Here is a 20,642-nt window from a genome sequence, read left to right as displayed (position 1 = left end):
CAGCAGTGGGGTGGATCCACTTTGGATTGAAGGAGAGGGGCCTTCCATTGGGGTGAAGCCTTTGCAATGGTCACCCTTTTTGTGCCCCTTTGAACAGAGAGTGATCTACAAGAGGAAGTCTTTTCTTCACTGCCACAAATGGAGGCTCTCCAAGGGCAGAAGCCCTCAGGGAGGGAGAACAGATCCCCCAAGAGATCATGCAGCACACAGCTTTGAAACCCTGAAGGTTAGGGACAACCCCTCTCCCTCCCAGTAGATGAACCCTGGGAGGGCGGGGGGTGTGTTGTACTTGTGCTGAGGAAACTCCTGATTCCTCATAGTGGATCATGGAAGGAGGTGCAATGACAAACAACTAGCCTGTGATCTTCTAAATTCTTTCAGCCCTGAAGAAACCTTCAGGAGGGGAGAATGGAGACGCCGCACGCATCTGCATTCCTGAGGCTTGGTTTCCAGGGTGGGATTTTTCCTGTTGGCCTGGCCATGCAGTGAAGTCATAATGTGGGCTGAGACGGCCAGTGAGTTCATGTATGGACCCGATTCCTCCAGTGAGTCACTTCAGGCCTCATTTACCTCAATTTTTATTTTTTTGCTAACATTGCCCGTGGTTGCTACCATGAATTCGGCCCAAACACTGGTAGCCGTAATGGGAGCTCTAGTCCAGACAGGGCATCAGGTGGCTGCCAGCATCTTACGTACTGTGTCAGCTAACCCTGCTCTCTGCAACACGGTGCTCAAAAAGCTGGTAGACGGCAGGCCCCGGTCCAGGCCATCATTGCTAAAGCCGGAGGAGCAACAACCATGAGAAAATGTCCCTGTGCAAACAAGCCTTGGAGATGCATCCTGGTGAGAGAAAGACCCCAAGGGGGCGGGGGACAAGAATCTCAGTAGTTTAATAAGAGCAGAATAAGGAGCGCGATGGATGCAAAGATTAAACCGACGCTGTCCTAATAGGCGAAGGAACAGAACATCAAGGAGGACGTAGTGTCTCACTGTGGAAGTTCCCCTGCCAGCTCTCTAAGGAGAAACCTTCACACCCAGCCTACTCCACCCCCTCTCCAGGAGCCACCCTGATGTGCAGGCAGTGGGGTTACTTTGGGGTAGCTTCTCGTTGTTGTCCTCTTGGCTTTGCAAATGCTGCTGCTTTCCAGTCAGGGATCAGCCCCACCGGACTCACAACTCCGCGTCCGTCTCCCTCTGGCTGCCGAGGGCTGATGCAGTCAGGCGGTGGCTCCTTGGCTGGCAAACTCAGACCACTGCACCTCACGTCTCCTCTGCACCAGCTGCCCAGTATTCGAATAACCAGCGGCCATCCTTGGCCCCATAAGGAAGCCATAGGCTTAGTGATGTAACGAAACAAGCTGATCTAGCCCTACCATGTTGTTAGGAACTAAACCCATTCCATCGTCTTCGCAGTGAGGCATTGGCAGACCCAGAGCTTCTCTGTGCTCACTTCATCCCACTCGCTCCTCCCTCTTTAGTCCACTCATTCCCGATCCTATTCGGTGTTTCCCGAGCATAAAAACAAGGAGACCAAGTGGCATCGGTTGTGATGTGGACACTGGGACTGAGGTCAATAGAACAACAAGCTGACGCTGGATAGTCGTGACCTTTGCTCACCACTTGCTCAGACTGAATGAGAACAAGTGCCCTGGAAAGGAAAGATTCCCTGCCAGCCACCCCGTCTCTGGGGTAGGTCCAACATCAGTCTTACATTGCTCACCGCAGGGCATCTGCAGAGTACTCTAATGCTACCCAATGTGCCACGGTTGCACTGGCAGTCTGAGGTGTACATTATCAGGGAGCACTCAAAGCCACAGAGAGGTATTTGGAGGTGCCTCTGGGGTTATTCTGATCTTTCCTTTGTCCCGTCCCCTAAAAACACTGGGCTGAGTTTGGCAAACAGACCCGTCCTGCTTTTGGAGGCTGGGCCATTTTGAGCACAGGATGCCTTTGGGACACCGCACTGGAGGCCAAGGTTAGGAGCACTGGGAGTTTAGCAAACTGGGTAGTGCACAGTTGTCTCTCAGCTCCCCCAAAGCATTCTCCCCGAGGGGGCTCACTCTGCCCTGCAGAGCGGCCATGCAAACCTGGCCATGCAGATAGGAGACCAAGTGCAAGTCACAAACAGCCCAGCGAGTCAAACCCCAAAATGCCCCAGGGCAGAGCATGAGCCTGATCCTTCATCCACTTACTCCACTGGCTCCTGGTTTACACCAGTGTAAGTAAAAGCAGAGTTTGGCTCTACAAGGCTGAAGGGTTGGGACACGTGCAATAGATGTGGGGGGGCGGGGTGTGCACGAGAGGGGTGTGTAGGAGGTAGCTGTGTCACAGAATCCTGTTTAGGAAGCAGCTCCCACTCCCAGGGAGAACACAAATCCGTCTATCACCAGCGTGATGTCTTTGGTCCCTTTGCGAAAAACTTTAGAGGTACTGCTCTTAAAGGTATAAGCTGTGTGCCGTGTAGCCTAGCCACCGGTCAGCTGAGGTGCAAGAGCAACCAGAGAAGGGTGGAAACCGTCGAGCTCACATCGGAGAGGGGCTGGGTGGCCGAGTCTCATGTGCCTGGGAAAAGTTCCTGCCCCTCCTAGAAATGAACAGAGAAAAGTAGTGAAGGTCGGCAGGCTGGGGGATGCCCAGCCCAGGTGACCTCTGCTTCACTAGACAGGGGATATTCAAGTCCCACTGGTATGACTGGAAAGCAGCCCATGGCATGGCATCTCCCTTATCCCAAGGCTCAGAGCACCCACCCTGGGGGGACATTTAGCAGAATCGCTGCTCTTCAATCCCTTTGACATTTAAATCTCCTGCAATCTGGAGTAATGGGGCTACAGGCAACTGGTCGCTGCGGGAGCCAGACTGCTCAGTGACTGAGCCGTGGGAAGAAAAAGGGTTTCTTGGCCTTTCCAGCCAGCTCCCTCTCGCTTGGTCTTGATTCTAGGCCAGTGGTTTGGCATCAGCCACTGGCATTCCATGAAGCACTCTCCTGAGCTCATCTGCACTGCTCCCTTGGCTGAATGCTGCTTCTTCCCCCCCCCCCCCCCAGCTCCCTGGCTCTTGCGGGGGCTTGGTGTCTGAATTTAGGTGCAATAGACGGGCCAGAGGTGTTAACATAACCCAGTCACTGGCCAACATTAAACTAGGGGTGGGGTTCGGTACCCAGAGACCCCAGCTGGTTCAGGAGTATGGCAAACACCTCACTAAAATCCCTTTAACCTTTTATTAAAGATAAAGAAAAGACGGAAACAGCAGTGAAAGCATTTGCAATGCAAGGCACGGAATAAAGTGAACAGTGTCCCTCGTTCCCAGTCCGTTCAGTGGGGGAGAGCTGTGGGAAGGAACTCTCCCTTGCGTGACAGTCTGTTCGATGGCCATAACTGTCCTTTTGGGGGAAAGAGAAGCCGTTCGGTGAGGCGGGTTGGAGCCGTTGTTGTTGCTGCTAAAGTCCAACCCGTTTCATCCCCGGGGGTAGCCGGGATTCAGCAGTAGCATGCAAGTGTCGGAACCACCTGGGTCCCTCTCTCTGGCCTGGCCTGGCCTGGCTCTTGCTCAGGATCCAGATGACGAAGACTCGGGGTCCTAGGAGATGGTGGGGATGGCAGCCATGATGGTGAAGTTTGCACCAGTAGCCAATTCCCTTTCCCCCCGTGTCTTCACGGACCCCCAAAGGGAGTGGTGGGTGGAAGAGCCCATCCCCTCATTAATTTTCCACCAGTGAGGCCTAGTTTCTGACACACCAACTTTGGTTCACTGATTTCGGGTTCCACACTTTTCTTGCTGACCAGCCAGGACTGTAACCTAGGCCTTGAGTTGTACCAGGAGGCCTTTTTGTTTGGACTAACTCCGTCTCTTGCCTCCCTGTTGTACCTTTCCCCAACTCTTGCTGTTCTATGAACATTCACTCCCTCCTTCCCGCTGAGCTCCCAAGCAGGGGAAATGCGTAGGCCCAATGACCCGTTTACCTGGCAGAGCTGATCTGCGGTGAGCATCAGGTGGGATGCCTTCCCTCCACATCCGCTTTGCAGTGCACGCTGAGAAAAGTATGGGGGTCACAACTGACCCCTTGCTTGGGGCCACACATTGGCGGCTGAACACCAGAGTCAAATTAACCAGGTCCTGGAGCGTCCCCCAAGCCAGCTGCTGCACTCACCTTGTCCCCTCTGCACAGTGCCCAGCTGGGACCAGAATCAAACTCCTCCTTGTCCAGGGCAGCAGCTCTGCCTGACAAGCCCAGATGGAGCCCGACGGGTGGAGCTGGGCTGAATTTCACTCAGCTCGTGGCGGTTCTTTGCATCACTCTATGGACTCTGAAAACATCCGTTTTTTCAATGAAAAGTCATTTTCAGTGTCAAACGGCTGACAGCTGCCTTGCACATCTGTGCGGTGGTCCCAGGACCCCATGGTTACCGGGGCGCTATACAAATATATAACAAAGCAGCATTGGCCCTTGCCCCGGGGGGACTACCGTCTAAGCACAAGATTATAGACAAGAACAGGACAATACTCATTAGCAAGATCAGGCACAGCGCACCAGCTGCCTGGCTATATGGGGGCCTGATTTGAAATCCAGTTATCAGAAACACAGACCCCAAACAAACATGCATTATACATCTGGGCCGGGATTTCTCTGCACAAGAAGCCCTATGGGATTGGCATTAGCTGGAAAGTCAGCCATAAGGAAGGGGTGGCAAAGGAGGAGGAAGGCAGCCTTCCCGAATCATCAGCATTTGCCACTGCTGGGTGGAATTCACGGAAATCACCCCGCTGGGCAAAATGAAAGACTAGATCCAATAGAAAAGGATTACTTGTGGCACCTTAGAGACTAACAAATTTATCTGAGTATAAGCTTTCGTGAACTACGCTCACTTCATCGGATGCATTCAGTGGATCCAATAGGTCCCAAGTCACCATGGGGTGGAGAACTCTCACCTCAGCTCCCTGCATGTCAGGTCACCGAACCACCACACAGTAGTGTCTGACTTTCTGAGGAGAGGAAGGATGGTCCTGAGGCTAAGTCACTCACTGGGCCAGGACCCGGGCCCGGTGACCTGTGCTCTGTTTCTGGCTCTGCTATGGATTTCCCTGCGTGACCACGTACAGGCCACTTTCGCTCTCTGCATCTCCGCTCCCTACCTGTAAAATGTGGGGGAATGATCCTTCCTGTTTCCATCTTACCTGTAAGCTCTGTGTCTCTGCCGTGCCCAGCACAATGGGGCCCTGATCTCAGGTGAGACCGCTAGGTGTCAGCTGCAAAGCAAACATCAAATAATGATGCTAATCTAAGCCTAGAACTGAAAGGCTTAACAGCCTGTGCTTATGTTCAGGGAACATGTTTCATAGGAGACACCATGACTGGAAGTCCCCCACTAGGGCTGGAGAAGTCTCCACATTACTAACACTCCTTACTGCTTTTTGTCCATAGTGCTTCACGAAGGAAGGCAAGTATTACCCCCTTCATATCGCTGGGGAAACTGAGGCACAGCAAGGTTAAGCGACATGTCCTACACCACCCAGCAAGCCAGCGGCAGAACCAAGAATAACCCCCACCCCCTCACCTCCTGATTCACAGCCCCGTGCCCCACCCATTGTACCGTGCTGCCTTCCAAAGCATGTGCCTTAAAAGTATTTGTTCCCACTCTCTTCATGCCCCTTGCCTCCCTTAATGCCATCTTCCTCCACTGGAGACTAATGATATTTGTTTCCCTACAATTTCCTTGGGCTCCATCTCTTGCCATCCCTGCAGTGCTGCTCTGTTTCTCTGGCTCAGAGCTGGCTCCTGGCGCTCTCTGGATCTCACGCTGGCCTCGGTGACTCATGCGGGAACCCACACACTACATCCTTTCAGGCACAGTCAGCTCAGAACACTGCCCCAGTCTTCAGACTACAAGACCCTGGGGAGACACAAGCACATAATTCACACTAAGCCCTTTTTTCCTCCTTTCCCCAAGCTCAGCAATCCAGGGACTCCCTCCCTCCCCAGCCCTTGCTCACTTGGAACCGGATCCCATCCAAGAGGGCACGTGTGCTTTCCCAAAGAGTGCAGCTTTTATACCAGAGGGTTCAAAGCCCCTCCTGGTGCATTCTGGGTCGGGGCAAGCATCAGCCAGCCAGCCAACTAGCTTGCAATCTCACAGATCAAGGTACTTGAGCAAAAACCAAAAGTCTGTGAAAATATAGATTTTATAAAATCACATGCTCCGAATGGGACAATTCTTGGCTCAGGTAGGTGAAACGTGCCAGGTTCCCTTTCCATTCTTCTTCCTTCACCAAACTTTCTCTGGTCCATCCTCAACAACAGGGCTCTGTTCCAATTTTTGAAATCTGGGAATTCAGAACAGACTCTTCTGTTTCCCCTCTCCCAGCTGGCAGATGGATGGATGTCTCTGGTACAAACTGCCCCTCCTCCTCAAGGCAGAAAGCGATCCTAAATCCAAAGGGCAGCTGCAAAATGAGCTCATGGAATTAGTGATTAGGGGCCAGATCCGCAGCTGCTGTAAATGGGTGTAGATAAACCAACTTCTCTACAGCAGCATCCCTTGGACACCAGCTGAGGATCCAGTCCTCGGACGCCAAAGACCTGGGGTTTGCGTGATGCAGCTGGATCAGACAGGGAGCAATGGTGTCCTGGCAACCCAAACTGTTCAGCATGGTGCTCTTAGTGCGAAGAGTGAAACTGACCAGGGAGAAAAATAAAACTGAGTGGCCTTTTCCTCTGTCATTAATGTGCAACAAATAAGGAACCATCATGAGGGGTGAAAAGTCAAAATGTTTTTTTTAAGTTCTTCCATTTTCAATAATCGCAGCAGCTGACACTAATCAAGGGCAGGAAATGTGGCTGGTTTGGGGGAGGGGGGGCTATGATGTGTGTTTTAATCTGACAGGGACCTTCTAAGCTCCTAAAAGGGTGAAATGGGTGCAACAAACTCGCCTTATCACATGGGACTCGATAGCTTTAGATGGGCAATTTGGGGTTATACGACCTGCAGTTCAGACAGCTTTGCTAGGTTTCAGAGTAACAGCCGTGTTAGTCTGTCTTTGCAAAAAGAAAAGGAGTACTTGTGGCACCTTAGAGACTAACCAATTTATTTGAGTATGAGCTTTCGTGAGCTACAGCTCACTTCATCGGATGCATGCAGTGGAAATTGCAGTAGACATTATATACACACAGAGACCATGAAACAATACCTCCTCCCACCCCATTGTCCTGCTGGTAATAGCTTATCTAAAGTGATCATCAAGTTGGGCCATTCCAGCACAAATCCAGGTTTTCTCACCCTCCGCACCCCCCCCCCACACAAACTCACTCTCCTGCTGGTAATAGCTCATCCAAAGTGACCACTCTCTTCACAATGTGTATGATAATCAAGGTGGGTCATTTCCAGCACAAATCCAGGTTCTCTCACTCCCTCACCCCCCTCCAAAAAACCACACACACAAACTCACTCTCCTGCTGGCAATAGCTTATCAAAAAGCTGGGAGAGTGGTCACTTTTGATAAGCTATTGCCAGCAGGAGAGTGAGTTTGTGAGTTTGTGTGTGTGGTTTTTTGGAGGGGGGTGAGGGAGTGAGAGAACCTGGATTTGTGCTGGAAATGACCCACCTTGATTATCATACACATTGTGAAGAGAGTGGTCACTTTGGATGAGCTATTACCAGCAGGAGAGTGAGTTTGTGTGTGGGGGGGTGCGGAGGGTGAGAAAACCTGGATTTGTGCTGGAAATGACCCACCTTGATTATCATACACATTGTGAAGAGAGGTTTCAGAGTAACAGCCGTGTTAGTCTGTCTTCGCAAAAAGAAAAGGAGGACTTGTGGCACCTTAGAGACTAACCAATTTATTTGAGTATGAGCTTTCGTGAGCTACAGCTCACTTCATCGGATGCATGCCGTGCAAACTGCAGCAGACTTTATATACATACAGAGATCATAAAACAATACCTCCTCCCACCCCACTGTCCTGCTGGTAATAGCTTATCTAAAGTGATCATCAAGTTGGGCCATTTCCAGCACAAATCCAGGTTTTCTCACCCTCCACCCCCCCACACACAAACTCACTCTCCTGCTGGTAATAGCCCATCCAAAGTGACAACTCTCTACACAATGTGCATGACACAATGTCACTTTGGATGGGCTATTACCAGCAGGAGAGTGAGTTTGTGTGTGTGTGTGGGGGGGGGTGAGAAAACCTGGATTTGTGCTGGAAATGGCCCAACTTGATGATCACTTTAGATAAGCTATTACCAGCAGGACAGTGGGCTGGGAGGAGGTATTGTTTTATGATCTCTGTATGTATATAAAGTCTGCTGCAGTTTCCACGGTATGCATCCGATGAAGTGAGCTGTAGCTCACGAAAGCTCATGCTCAAATAAATTGGTTAGTCTCTAAGGTGCCACAAGTACTCCTTTTCTCTTTGCTAGGTTACGTGCTGCTTATTTATTATTTGTATTCCAGTAGCGCCTAGCAAGCCTATCTGGAATCAGGGCCCCAATTGTGTGAGGTGCCATCCATATACCTGGTGAAAAACAGAACACAAAGCTGGGGAGAAAGCAAGGATGATCATCTCCAGGTTACAAGGGAATGGAGACACACAGATCAAGTGACTTGCCAAGGGACACACAGGAAGTCTGTGTCAGAGGTGGGGCATGAACTCAGATCTCCTGAGACCCGGACCAGTGCTTGAATCACAAGACCATAGAGCAGTAGCTGTAGCAGGATCCAACCTTTCCCTCTGTTTGCAGGGGTTCACCCCTGAGATTCTGGTCTGAGCCCCTCTCTGAGTAACAAAGCTGCCCCAGTGTGCTGTGCTGTGGCCTTGCCCCCCAAGGAATGATGCTGAGACCCCACAGTCAGGGGCACAGCATTCAAAGTAGACGCCTGGCCATCATCAGTGTTCTAGAAAATCATCAGACAGAGCAAAACAACAGGCCTGATCTCCCCCAATGTGCCAAAGCTTTGTAATGGCCTAAAGTACAGTGCTTAAAAATGGGCACAAGCTTGCATATCTGAGGCTAAACATTCATGGTAAACTGAGAGCCCAGTAAGTGCTCCGATTGGCCCAGATGTGGAACCACACTTTAAGGGTTCAGTTCCCGACACTCCGCCCAGCCCATGGTTCTGTACTGGCGACCTGCTTTGCCGATTTTCCAGGCTGACCTTCACCTGCATTGCTTCTCCGCTTCCCCCAAGGTGTCTCCAGGAAAGGAGAAAAATCCCTCTTCAGCGTTTGTGTTCTTTACTCACTTGAGAAAACCCTGAACAGGGAGGGTGGGGGGGAAGAACCCAGAGAATCTCTGGGTAGAGAGGTTTGACACAATGGAGCGTGCAGGATTCACAGGGGACGAACACAGGGCCGGGGGAGGGAAGAGCTGGAGGAGCAGGATGGATACTATGATGAAGAGCAGGTGTGTGGGAAGAACCCAGGCATGTGGGAAGAACCCTGGCAGATGGACAAGATTTTAAAAAAGAAAAAAAAGAAAGCATGGCACATGCCAGCCACCGAGCTCCCCACCCAGGATCTGCTCCCACGTGACATGCCAGCCACAGAGCCCCCCAGGGGTCGAATCCCACCCCACACGCCAGTCCCAGAGTCCCCTGGGGGTCAGGTCCCATGCCACATGCCAGCCACAGAGCCCCCTGAAGCAGGTTCCTCACCACACGCCAGTCACTGAGCCCCAGGTGGGTCCCTCACCACACAGTTCACATATTCCTGAGCGGAATTACCTTTAATTACATCCTGCCAACTACTTCCTTTGGGTAACAAACTTCTCTACAAGGGACTAGAGGAAAGATCTTCTCTTTGCTTTCCTTTCCTTTCCCTTTGAGACATGTTGTACCTAAGAGGCAGGAGGGGAGAAGACCCCTGCCCCCAGTTTGCAGAGCTTGATTTTTAATTTATTTCCTGTTAACTCTGCCAGTTGGCACCTGCTGTAACCCCCTCTCCTTCGCTGAGCTGGGAATTACTCCCAGGGGGATTTCTCTGACTGAGAGACCAAGCAGCCCCACGGAAAGGAAAAGCTCCCAGAGCCGGCGCGCTTGTATCATTTCAGCAATCCCCGAGCAACATGCCTCAGGATTTCTGCTGTATCCCAGTGATTATCAGAAGACGTGCTGCCAACTGCCCTGGTGAGCAACAATGAGCTGTTTTCCCAGACACGCGTCCTCCTTGTGCAAGGGCGAGGAAACCATCCTGTTGTATCCTTCCCTCTGAGGAAGGGAAAAAAAAGCTTAAGCAGTCCCAGAATTCTCAAATGAGTTCAATCCAAATGACCGGGTGCGGTGGAAGGATCAGGTTCCCAGCTGGTGTAAATCAGCATAGAGCCATTGACTTCAGAGGAACGATGTTGATTTATGCTACCTGGGGTGCTGGCTTTACGGATAGTCTATTTACCTGAGGGTAGTGGTTCTTAACGCTTTGAACACTCAGGGACAAGACAATGGCTACGCTTACACACCACAAATTCCTGTGATTTGACCACCAGTCTCTTGCTATTTGGGTTTTTTCTGAAAGCCCCAACTCCTGGAGTCAGGTGATTACATGAGACTCACAGCTTTCATTAAAAAAGAAAAGGAAGTTTCTAGTCCTCGTGGTCAGGAATAAAAGCTTGAAAATATGATCCTTAAACTCAACAACCAGAAGGCAAACAGACAGGACCCGACCTTGGTTATTCTAGAAATTTCATGATTTTAAGCCAGTCTCCTGATTTGGCAGGGTCTGGCTTAGGAGTTTTGAACCTGAGGGGTTGGTGATACTGCAGTCATAGCACGGAGGCTGTTTACTTTACAGCTCACATTGACATAAATCACCCACCTGAGTGATACAAGTTACATAAGTACTGGTGTGGACAGGACTCCAGCGCTGCTCTCACCAGCTCTCCGGCCAGGCTGCTCCTTGCATCTCAACGCCACCCTAAAAACATGAATACTTGTGAGAGGTCATGTGACAATCAAAGGATCCCTGAAAGAGTCGCTTTCTTCAAACACAACAAGGATACTTAGTAGATGCAGCCGATGAAGTGGGTTTTAGCCCACGAAAGCTTATGCCCAAATAAATTTGATAGTCTCTAAGGTGCCCAACTAAAACCCCTCCAACGCATTATTAAGGATCTACAACCTATCCTAAAGGATGACCCAACACTCTCACAAATCTTGGGAGACAGGCCAGTCCTTGCCTACAGACAGCCCCGCAACCTGAAGCAAATACTCACCAACAACCACATACCACACAACAGAACCACTAACCCAGGAACTTATCCTTGCAACAAAGCCCGTTGCCAATTGTGCCCACATATCTATTCAGGGGACACCATCACAGGGCCTAATAACATCAGCCACACTATCAGAGGCTCGTTCACCTGCACATCCACCAATGTGATATATGTCATCATGTGCCAGCAATGCCCCTCTGCCATGTACATTGGTCAAACTGGACAGTCTCTACGTAAAAGAATAAATGGACACAAATCAGATGTCAAGAATTATAACATTCATAAACCAGTCGGAGAACACTTCAATCTCTCTGGTCACGCAATCACAGACATGAAGGTCACTATCTTAAAACAAAAAAACTTCAAATCCAGACTCCAGCGAGAAACTGCTGAATTGGAATTCATTTGCAAATTGGATACTATTAATTTAGGCTTAAATAGAGACTGGGAGTGGCTAAGTCATTATGCAAGGTAGCCTATTTCCCCTTGTTTTTTCCTACCCCCCCCCTCCCCAGATGTTCTGGTTTAACTTGGATTTAAACTTGGAGAGTGGTCAGTTTGGATGAGCTATTACCAGCAGGAGAGTGAGTTTGTGTGTGTATGGGGGTGGGGGGATGTGAGAAAACCTGGATTTGTGCAGGAAATAGCCCAACTTGATTGTCATGCACATTGTGTAAAGAGTTGTCACTTTGGATGGGCTATCACCAGCAGGAGAGTGAATTTGTGTGGGGGGGGTGGAGGGTGAGAAAACCTGGATTTGTGCTGGAAATGGCCCAACTTGATGATCACTTTAGATAAGCTATTACCAGCAGGACAGTGGGGTGGGAGGAGGTATTGTTTCATATTCTCTGTGTATATATAAAGTCTGCTGCAGTTTCCACGATATGCATCTGATGAAGTGAGCTGTAGCTCACGAAAGCTTATGCTCTAATAAATTGGTTAGTCTCTAAGGTGCCACAAGTACTCCTTTTCTTTTTAAGGTGCCAAAAGTACTCCTCGTTTTTTTTAGTAGACCAAGGATTTATTAAAACAGGATTATCCCTTCAACTACGTCACTCTTTGCTTTTGTGCAGGGCTTCTGTGCCTAGAATCTTTCCTATCCCCCTGGCTTCCTGCTACAGATTTATAAGGCACAGTTCACACATCCTCCTGATGTACAGAGGGGATCCCAGAGTCATCACACCCAGCCACATCCAGGTGCCAGGAACTAAATGGCAGCCATTTTAACCCATTGCATTTGAAAGGAGCATTTGCATTTGAGAAAATTGTCTCACCATGTAGTCTGTCCTCTACTTAAAAGTGAAAGGGTGCAGGGGGAGGGCGAAGTGTTTGCACTCTTCTTGGCTTTTTTATGATTTATAAAGAAGGCCTAGGAGGCAGAGGGGGATAGAGGGAGAGAGAGTCAGGCATGTGTTTCAAGATTTCTATTCTGCTTGCTTCTTAGGCCTGGTCTACACACAAAGTTGTACCATAAAACTAAAGGTGTGGATTTTATACTGGTTTAATTAAACCAGTTTATTTTTGTGTGCAGACACTTATGTTGGTTGCACCCTGCCTTACAGCAGTCTTATGCATGTAAATTCACAGATGTGGAAGCTAAACCAATATAATCAATTTTAAATCAATATAACAGAGTCCACACACAAATTTGCAGCAGTTTAACATACCATTTTAAGCTCATCTTCCATGCAGACAAGCCGTTCCAATAGGAATTTGGTCTTTTGACTTCCTTTTCTTTTCTTTTTGTTGAGAGCTGGAGGTCTCTGTGGAGGACTGGAGAACTAGTGAGACCGTGGCATGGCAAGAGACTGAAAATGGAGGGACTGTGAGTGAAGGAAGGTTTAGACAGACTTATCCTTGTTGTAGCACCAACTGCTGCCAAAGATTCAGGAGAAAAACTCCCTTCAATACTCTGCCCTGCAACTCAGGGCTGAAAAAGAACACATGCCAGCCCTCCAGCAAAACAGGGAAAGGCAAAGATAGATAGAAGACTGAACAGACAGAGTTGATGGAATAGTGGAAACAGTTTTCTGTTGAGCTTTGCTGGAAAGTTTATTTCCTTTGATGTTTCTTTTTGACTTGTTTTTTTCTTGGTTTCTCCCCAACCATAGGACAAAATGAACAAGGAAATGAACCCCCCCGAAGATGCTGAATGGCAGATGAAAAGGCTGCCCCAGCTTTGCTCAGAGAACAGAAACACCAAAGGGCCCTAGGCTCTGTTCAGAGGTGCTGGATGTGGTTCCTTTCACACCTGCTGTTTGAATTGCTTAGGGGTTTAGAGAAATGGTCGGGCACCATCAGCTGTGCTGCCGGTCACCGGGAAGTCGGACTTGGGAAAGTGATAACTCCTGGTGCTCAGAGTCAAAGTGGAAGGAACAGAGTGAAGCCATGTTCTCTCAGGGCCCTGCTGAAGGAGGCTGAGTGAGTGCAACATTTGCTTCTTTTTCCATAACGCCAGGGCCCTCCACTGCTTGCACTCAGCGACCCAGAAAGCTATTGCGCCAGTTTCCATTTCAATAGACTCTGCTGCCATCCATCCATTTCCTTCAATGACGCTGAAAACCAGCTGTCCCCCACAGCGCAGGACTGACAAGCCCTCCTCCGCAGGATTTACTGAGCCCCCTCAGCATGCTCTCTGCATTGTACAAATTGGGGGTGGCATTTCCCCCCTGCTCCAGGAACCTGATTTTCTAGCAAGGAGACACAATGCGTTCCAGGTACATAATACACCCATTGAGCAGAGGAAGGTCACGCTCAAGGCAGTGCCGGCGTTCTCTGCATTGGCAAATCACACTGCTAGCCATTTTCGTAATGTTCAGTATCCTAATATCCATGTGCCACATGTCGCAGGCTTAGACAACATGATTTACAGTGAAAGACTCAAAGAGCTGAATCTGTTTAGCTTAACAAAGAGAAGGTTAAGGGGGGACATGATCCCAGTCTAAGTATCTACCTGGGAAACCAGTAATGGGCTCTTTGATTTAGCAGAGAAAGGTCTAACACCATCCAATGGCTGGAAGTTGAAGCTAGACAAATTCAGATCAGAAATCAGGCGTACCTTTTTAATGGAGAGCGTCATTAACCACTGGAACAATTTACCAAGGGTCGTGGCGAATTCTCCATCATGGACAGTTTTTAAATCACGATTGGATGTTTTTCTAAAAGCTCTGCTCCAGGAATTAGTTGGGGGGAAGTTCTCTGGCCTGTATTTTACAGAGGTCAGACTAGATGATCACAATGGTCTCTTCTGGCTTGGAATCTATGAATCTATATTGTCCATGGTCATTCTTAGGCTAACTGCTAAGGTCTCCCTGAGACATTGTCACATGGATGTATCATTTTAAGGTTAATGATTGAACTGCTAAGTATTTCTCAAGGCTTTAGAAACAATATTCAGGTTTCAGAGTAACAGCCGTGTTAGTCTGTATTCGCAAAAAGAAAAGGAGTACTTATGGCACCTTAGAGACTAACCAATTTATTTGAGCATGAGCTTTCGTGAGCTTATGCTCAAATAAATTGGTTAGTCTCTAAGGTGCCACAAGTAAACAATAGTCAGAGACTCTAAACAGGTGCTGTAAATGACTTTCAATCAAATGTTGGCATCAGAGATTAACAAAGGCTAATGAGACATTCCTATCTTTTCAGAAACACAATAAAGGAATGAAGGAGTGTGTGGGGAAGAATCTTGCACAATACTGTCTTGAAATAGAAACGCATTAGTTACGTATGAGGTTGCAGGGTTCAGATCTCAGCCCTGCTGTGAAATAGGTGTGAGCTGGGGTGCATGTTGGGTACTGGTGCATGCAAATGACACACTAAGCACCCCCCTTTGGCGCAGAAATTGTAGATCCAGGGTCTGTCATAGTCAACAACTTCTGCACTATCCTTAATCCAGGTGCTGGGCACATCAGCATGATGCAGCTCCTTGGAATGATAAAGGTGAGAGGAGTGGGAGGGAAGTGGAGGCAGGAAATTAAGAAGAAGGAGGCACTCACCAAAGACTCCACTACAGAACCAAGAGCCAGATTTTTACAAGAGCTCAGCACCCAGAAGCTCCCATTAAAAACAGTGAGCACTTGTAAAAATCCAGCCTTACCTGCAGGCTCTGACTGGTGGAGACCAAATTCTCTTCCGCCTGCCCCAGACTGAACAGAAGCACATGCCCTGGTGTGAACTTGCTCTGATCAGAACAAATACTGCAAAAGCAGGAGTGCCGGGAGTGAAGACGAGAGAGGAAAAGAGTCTTACATTCTGACAGAAGGATGAGGAGAGGCAGCAAAGTCCAATGACTAAGGCACTGCTCTGACACTCAGGAGACCTGGGCTCTATCCCTGGCTCTGTCACTGACCTGCTGGGTGCTCTTGGACAAGTCAAGTCCCCTTTCTGTGCCTCAGTTTCCCCTCCCACCCTTTGACTTGCCTATTTAGATTGTGAGCATTTGGGGGCCAGGACTGCCTTTCCCTAGGTGTTCAGGCAGCGCTCAGAACAATGGTGCCCTGATCTCAGTTGGGGCCTTAGTCAGTATTGGAATATTAATAACTGCCGCAGTAAATCATTAGCCAGGCACAAAGCGGGACACTGGTTCTTGAAAGCCGACTGGCAGACAGTCTGCAGGCGGAAGTAATGTCCAACTGGCGCAAGCAGCTTATCAAGTTTTACAAGTGAGAAACAGTTGCGTAAGCCACATGGACACATCTTTTAGATAAAGGTGTTGAGTGCCGGCTTCCACTTTAGATATCATAGATAGCGAGCCAGAGATTTTAGACACCATCAACTCTTATTGATTTCAGGTTTCAGAGTAGCAGCCATGTTAGTCTGTATCCACAAAAAGAACAGGAGTACTTGTGGCACCTTAGAGACTAACAAATTTAGTTGAGCATAAGCTTTCGTGAGCTACAGCTTATGCTCAAATAAATTTGTTAGAATCTAAGGTGCCACAAGTCCTCCTTTTCTTTTTATTGATTTCAGTGGGAGCAGTGATTTGCTCAGCACCAGCCTCCATCAAATAGCCAGACTGGATGTTATGTGAGTACAGAGAGCAGTTGCATCTTCGCAGACGGAAATGTTTCAGAATCACTGGGGTAATGACCCCCATCAGAGAGAGAGAGAGAGAGAGAGAGAGAGATCCTTGTGAAGTTCCACCCTTCCCCTGTAAAGAATGGTCTTAAATTGTGATGTGTGTGATGGGTATTTAGCTACTGGGGGGGGGGGGGTTAACCCTATGCGGAAAATTATTAAGAGCAAACATTATTGGGGTGTCAGAGACCCAGATCCAAATCTTGCAGTCTGATCTCTAGTGTATCGCAAAACCGACATAACTAAGAGACCACATGGCCCTTCAGTTCAGATCTGCGTTATTTACAATTATTTAAAATTCAATCACATCACTTTTAAAGGGTCAGAGGCCTGGAGTGGAATTAGGGGGTTTCTGTGAGAGAGGAAGTATGTTCAGTTTGACTTTTGGCCTGGCAAGCAGGGCTGGTCCTGGTCCAGTTTATCTCTGCTTGGATGGGATGTCTTTTAAGTCCCATTTTTGCCATATATCACCTCCTCACTTGGGCTGGAGCTGGGGGGTGGATGAGGAAGATGGTGGATGGGAAAATGCAGGGTGGGGTGAATGGATGGACAATTAGAAAGGCTACATTTTGCCCCAAGAAAACCTATGAGGATCAGTGATATTCTGTGCTGCAGAGGGAGCTCTATGGGAAAACACAGAGAAATGCACGTACACGGGCTTTGCTGTGAAGCTACAAAAAGTCAACATCAGGTCATCCGCTTTCTAGGCGGAGTTGCTCCTCTGGTGACTAAATTTAAGTTGGTCAACAACAAAGACCCACAGTCTCATGGTAAGAATCTCACTGAAAATAACAGCCCAGCTAGGAAGCGCGGGGTGGGGAGAAGAAGCCCAGTGAGAGGAGCTACCTGGCAGAGATTTCAGGGCCTTTCAGTCAGAGCTGACAGTCCTGTTTCCTGCTATTGAGATGAATTCCAAAAGCCAACGAATGCACGGACATTCACATAACAGCAGGTTGTTTTTGTTCTCAGGAAGCATTCTGCCTTTGCCAAGGTCAACCGACCTGCCAGGTTTCAGTTAAGGTCTTGGGCAAGGGCCCAAATGTGGCACAGTGCTGCTGTCTTCAGTCCTCAAGTCAGCTTGGCCTTATCTCACCAACAAGCTGGTCCCAGTAGCACTTACTCACGAGGGATGTCTTTGTTCTTCTGAGGCTGAAGAAGTGAGGGAGGGGGGAAGGAAGAACATGGGGATAGGTTACCATCAGATAACGGTAGCCTTGGAGGAATTGAAAGGACCATTAGTTGGAGACATACATTTGCAGGACACCACTTCCAATGCAGTTTTATATACACTTTCAGTGCATGTGTGCACACACACACACTTTCAGAACAAATAACATAGCCACATGGTAAGGGAAAAATTACTTACCATTACCCGTTTTTTGTCGCCTTCCTTTTCCATCAGCCTTAAAAAAGGAAAAGCATCCCAAACACTAGAATTGCAGAGGTCCGACAATACAATAGAATTCTATCTCGGGCTGTGGGGACAAATCAGTCCCCAGTGTTGTGGTTTATGAGGGCAATGCATCCTTGGATGACATGATTTCTTCAGAGGAACCGTGTTAGTCTGTATCAGCAAAAACAATGAGGAGTCCTTGTGGCACCCTAGAGACTAAGGGTAAGTCTACACTACGAAATTAGGTAGAATTTACAGAAGTCATTTTTTTAGAAAGTGATTTTATACAGTTGATTGTGTGTCCCCCCACTAAGCACATTAAGTTGGCGGAGCTCTTTTGGGATTCTGGCACTCCATGGTCACCTCTGCTGACGAGATCTTCATGGTCACCTGTGCTGATCAGCTTGCCACAGTGGCCAAGCAGGAAATGAAATTCAAAAGTTTGCGGGGCTTTTCCTGTCAACCTGGCCAGTGCATCCAAGTTGAGAGCGCTGTCCAGAGCTGTCACAATGGAGCACTCTGGGATAGCTCCCGGAGGCCAATACCGTCGAATTGCGTCCACACTACCCCAAACTCGACTGGTGATGTCGATTTCAGCCCTCATCCCCTCGTTGGGGAGGACTACAGAAATCGATTTTAGGAGCCCATTAGTCAATAAAAATAGCTTCGTTATGTGGACGGGTGCAGGGTTAAATTGATTTAACGCTGCTAAATTCGACCTAAACTCGTAGTGTGGACCAGGGCTAACAAATTTATTTTGGCTTTCATGGGCTAAACCCCATCATTTACCCAGTACATTGTATGCATAGATTGTATATTGAGTGTGTTTTACAATGCGCCCTCTCCAGCGTTAATGCTTTGCCTGCACAGATCACCGCTGGCTTCAGTTAGCTGAAGGATAACTGTCTTGGAGTTGTTTCCCCTGATAACCACTTACATCATGACAGGAGGATCCATTCATCCACAGAGAATGCTTAGTGGTCTAACTACAAGTTGTATTTAGAAGCAATTGCTAGGACCAGCACTGACATTTTCTGCTCCTATACAGGAAAGACTTACATTTAATTTGATGTAATTTGATAAAATTCTCAAAGACCTTACTCCAGGGAAACAAACCAAAGCTGATGGTCAGTCAAAAAGAACAGGAGGACTTGTGGCACCTTAGAGACTAACCAATTTATTTGAGCATGAGCTTTGGTGAGCTACAGCTCACTTCATCGGATGCATTCAGTGGAAAAGACAGGGGGGAGATTTATATACACAGAGAACATGAAACAATGGGTGTTACCGTACACACTGTAACCAGAGTGATCAGGTAAGGTGAGCTATTACCAGCAGGAGAGTTGGGGGGGGGAACCTTTTGTAGTGATAATCAAGGTGGGCCATTTCCAGCAGTTAACAAGAACCTCTGAGGAGGGGGGAGGTGGGAATAAACATGGGGAAATAATTGACAGGTTTCAGAGTAACAGCCGTGTTAGTCTGTATTCGCAAAAAGAAAAGGAGTACTTGTGGCACCTTAGAGACTAACCAATTTATTTGAGCATGAGCATGGTAACAGCAGGACAATGGGGTGGGAGGAGGTATTGTTTCATGATCTCTGTGTGTATATAAAGTCTGCTGCAGTTTCCACGGTATGCATCCGATGAAGTGAGCTGTAGCTCACGAAAGCTTATGCTCAAATAAATTGGTTAGTCTCTAAGGTGCCACAAGTCCTCCTTTTCTTCATGGGGAAATAGTTTTACTTTGTGTAATGACCCATCCACTCCCAGTCTTTATTCAAGTTAATTGTATCCAGTTTGCAAATTAATTCCAATTCAGCAATCTCTCATTGGAGTCTGTTTTTGAAGTTTTTTTGTTGAAGAATTGCAACTTTTAGGTCTGTAATCGATTGACCAAACAGATTGAAGTGTTCTCCAACTGGTTTTTGAATGTTATAATTCTTGACGTCTGATTTGTGTCCATTTATTCTTTTACGTAGAGACTGTCCAGCCTGACCAATGTACATGGCAGAGGGGCATTGCTGGCACATGATGGCATATATCACATTGGTAGATGTGCAGGTGAACGAGCCTCTGATAGTGTGGCTGATGTGATTAGGCCTGATGACGGTCAGTCAGAGGCCTTATAATTATTATTGCTTAATGACTCCCAGGTTTGAAATTCCTCACCTCTTTGAAACCCCAGCCCACATGAACTCACCCCACCATACATCCTCAGTAGATATAACTGAATTCCACGCAGTTTGCTGCATGTGAATTTTTCAAATAGTGCCCGCACAAAACTACTAAAGATCCCAGGCCACTTAGAAAGAAAAAGTAGAGATTTGTTCCCATGTCCGGGCCAAAATTTCCTCTCCCTTGGCTACTACACAGGGTGCTGTGTACTAGTTCTGTTTCTGGCTACTTCAGCAGTCTGATGTTTAGAGGCGCTGAGTATTCAGTTCCCATTTGAAGTCCATCATTTAGGCTACAGTCTAAAATGTGTTACAATTCTTCCTAATGAAAGAATATTCTTCCAGATGTTCCCAAGTGAAGTATTATTGCCAGTAAAAATCCTCAAGATTATTTATTATTTATCCTCTAAAGCTTCATTCCCTTTATTCAGCAGTATTATAAATTAAATTATCATAGGTATTGTCACTAAACAACAAAACCAAATAGCTAACAAACCCTATTAAGCCAGGATGGGTAAGGAATGGTGTCCCTAGCCTCTGTTTGTCAGAGGGTGGAGATGGATGGAGGAGAGAGATCACTTGATCATTACCTGTTAGGTTCACTCCCTCTGGGGCACCTGGCATTGGCCACTGTCGGCAGACAGGACACTGGGTTGGATGGACCTTTGGTCTGACCCAGTATGGCCATTCTTATGTTCTTATGTTCAAATGAAACGATGTCTGTCCTTTTTAAGATGAAAAACTTCAAGACAATGTGGAAGTCATTTTTTAAAATTAAATACATCTTCATACAAGTCAGG

At 47.9% G+C, this 20,642-nt stretch overlaps 1 long non-coding RNA gene across 1 annotated transcript; it reads right to left on the bottom strand.

Annotated features, from left to right (window-relative positions):
* Nucleotides 1-5,594: 5,594 nt before the first annotated feature.
* Nucleotides 5,595-20,521, bottom strand: LOC140916852 (uncharacterized). The gene is made up of 3 exons (XR_012160669.1): nucleotides 20,433-20,521; nucleotides 10,804-10,902; nucleotides 5,595-5,888 (listed from the first exon to the last, which is right to left on the bottom strand). It is a non-coding gene; the product is annotated as an uncharacterized lncRNA (long non-coding RNA).
* Nucleotides 20,522-20,642: the final 121 nt, after the last annotated feature.

Source organism: Lepidochelys kempii, chromosome 9 (genome assembly GCF_965140265.1).
Source record: "Lepidochelys kempii isolate rLepKem1 chromosome 9, rLepKem1.hap2, whole genome shotgun sequence".
NCBI lineage: Eukaryota > Metazoa > Chordata > Testudines > Cheloniidae > Lepidochelys > Lepidochelys kempii.
This window is presented reverse-complemented; position numbering and strand designations above follow the sequence as displayed.